Source organism: Sphaeroforma arctica (assembly GCF_001186125.1).
Source record: "Sphaeroforma arctica JP610 unplaced genomic scaffold supercont1.446, whole genome shotgun sequence".
Classification (NCBI taxonomy): Eukaryota; class Ichthyosporea; order Ichthyophonida; genus Sphaeroforma; species Sphaeroforma arctica.
In genome coordinates, this window is record NW_014040112.1 from 43,854 (window position 1) to 46,705 (window position 2,852).

A 2,852-nucleotide genomic window follows, 5' to 3' on the forward strand; every position below is an offset into this window, starting at 1 on the left:
TACATATAAATATATATACATATATATACATACATATATATATATATATACATACATATATATATATATTACATACATACATACCTATTACTTCCATACATAATACATTGATGCATACATACATAGTCCATACTTACATACATACTTAATTCATACATACATAAATATATAGTTCATACATAGGACATACATTACATACATACCTAATACGTACATACATACCTAATACATGCATAAATATAAAGTACATACATACATTCATACATACATAACACATACATACACACATACATACCTAATACATACATAAATATGTAATACATGCATACATGCAAACTTAATACATACATATATTCATACAGATATAATACATACATACATACATAGTACTTACATACATACATACCTATTACAACATACATAAATATGTAATACATGCATACATGCTAATACATACATATATTCATACAGATATAATACATACATACATACATAGTACTTACATACATACATACCTATTACATGCATAAATATATTTTCATGCAGATATAATACATACTTACATAGTACTTACATACATACATACCTAATACATACATACACACTTGTTTAATAAATACTTGCATGCTTAATACATACATACATTCATACATATATAATACATACATACATGCCTAATACATACAAAAATATAATACATACATGTATGCATACTTAATACATACATGCATTAATATGCGATGGCCTTTGAATGCTTTTTCATTAGCAAATATAAATATATTATATAAGTACTTGCATATTGAGATATTGTTGTTTTTGCAAAAAAAAACAATTATCCGCTAAATTGGGAAGAACCGGTAAATTCTGTGATTCCATTGGTGTACCTATCAAACGTACACTACTTCGTACAGGATTCACTATTTCTATCGTAGTAGTGGTAGAGTAGAGAGTAGACTAGTATGTAGTAGTACTAACTAGACGAGACTGCAGACTCTCAGACTCCAATGCTAACCTCAAACCGTTTTCCGTTAAAACTTTTAAATATCGAATTAATATATGTTTACGTTCAGCTTTTAATAAATTTACGGTCCTTTATATGCCCACAGGTGCACCTTGCGGGTCAACATGTATTTATGTGCCGTTTTCACCATTCAGTAGGTAGGCCCTACTGATCACAATATAACCGTTATAACGTCTTAAAATTGAATAAATAACGTTTACGTTCAACTTCTATTCCGTACCCCCATAACGTAAATAATGAGCTTAGCTTCAGAGTCCCAGCCCCAGTTGCGGCTGTAAATAGTGTTGCGGCATGTCATAGGACATAGATCATAGCCTCCTTATTTTTAAAAGAGCATAATTACACTTGCGCTCGATATTTTTGTAAATATTATGATATCTGTTTTTTGGGACGCTGGTTCGATCCCCTATATTTTGTTAACTGTAAGTCTTCTTCTCTTTCTCTAGAGGGTCATGCTGTTTTTGTTTGTTCGTTTTTTTAGCCCAGAGTCGCCCAAGCCTAAGAGGGTGTGCGCGGCTGCCGTAATGCCGTTGTATACACTACAAGAGCAAGAAGAGTGCATAACACAGTGCACACTGCTGACTGTTGAGCACTGCTGTTTTTTTTGGCGTTGCACAGTAGTACTAGTTGGCGCTGCACAGTTGAGCAAGACTTGCAACTTGCACACCTCCTATTTTTAGGCTCATCAGACATCAGGGCATAAATCAAACAAGCATATTGTCAAATTTCAACCGTTCAGGGACAGGAGGGTTTCTTTTGCGGGCAAAGCAAGGCCTTCTAAATTAGGCGGGCAAAGCTTAATTTGGAATGTGGATTGTGGTCATTTACTCACCGTGGATTCGTGGATTCTGTACAATTACATACTATTGTTGATTCTAAAATAAAAGTATGATTTTCTGCACCCAAAGTACAATTGGCCCGCCCCTTTATTGGGTGCAGTCACATTAAATTCCTTGTGAGTTGCATCCATACAATAAAACGGTCGAAACACCTATACTATGCTGCATAAGTCTCCTGGAATGTAGTTTCATCTGGTACAACAAAAGCAGCGCAGCAGCGCAAACGTAGAGAAAGAGCGCGACAGGCTGCTCTATTTACAAATGGACATCAAACAATTACAGAGGCTCCCCCTCAGTTGCTTTCTTTGAATCTACTCTTATCACCAAAATTTTTAAGCTGATGCAGTTATGCAATATAACAAGTGTATAGCGTCATAATTTTCACCACGCCTACGCACAAATAAAATGTAATACACTAAATGAGAAATTCAAATAGAGATCTACCATATCATTCATGAAGCAAGCTTCGTTAACATTATCACAGTCTACATATAAATTCCTCACATGAAAGAATAAACGCATCCTGGGGTTTCGTCTAGATAATTCTGCTATTCTAAATTCTCCAACAATAAGTATTTCTTCCACCAGCTGACACACAGCACAATGATCATATCTGATATATATATATATATAGATATAGATATAGATATAGATATAGATATAGACATAGATATATAGATATATATAAAGATATATAGATATATATATATATGTGTGTGTGTGTATGTATGTATATGTCTATATATATATATATATATATATATTTATATGTATATATATATATATATGTACGAATGTATGTATGTCCGTATGTATGTATGACTGTATGTATGACAATATGTATAGATGTATGTATGACTATATGTATATATGTATGTATGTATGTATGTATGTATAAATGTATATATTTATGTATGTATGTATGCATGTATGTATGTATGTATGTATGTATGTATGTATGTACGTATGTAAGTATGTAATTATGTATGTAT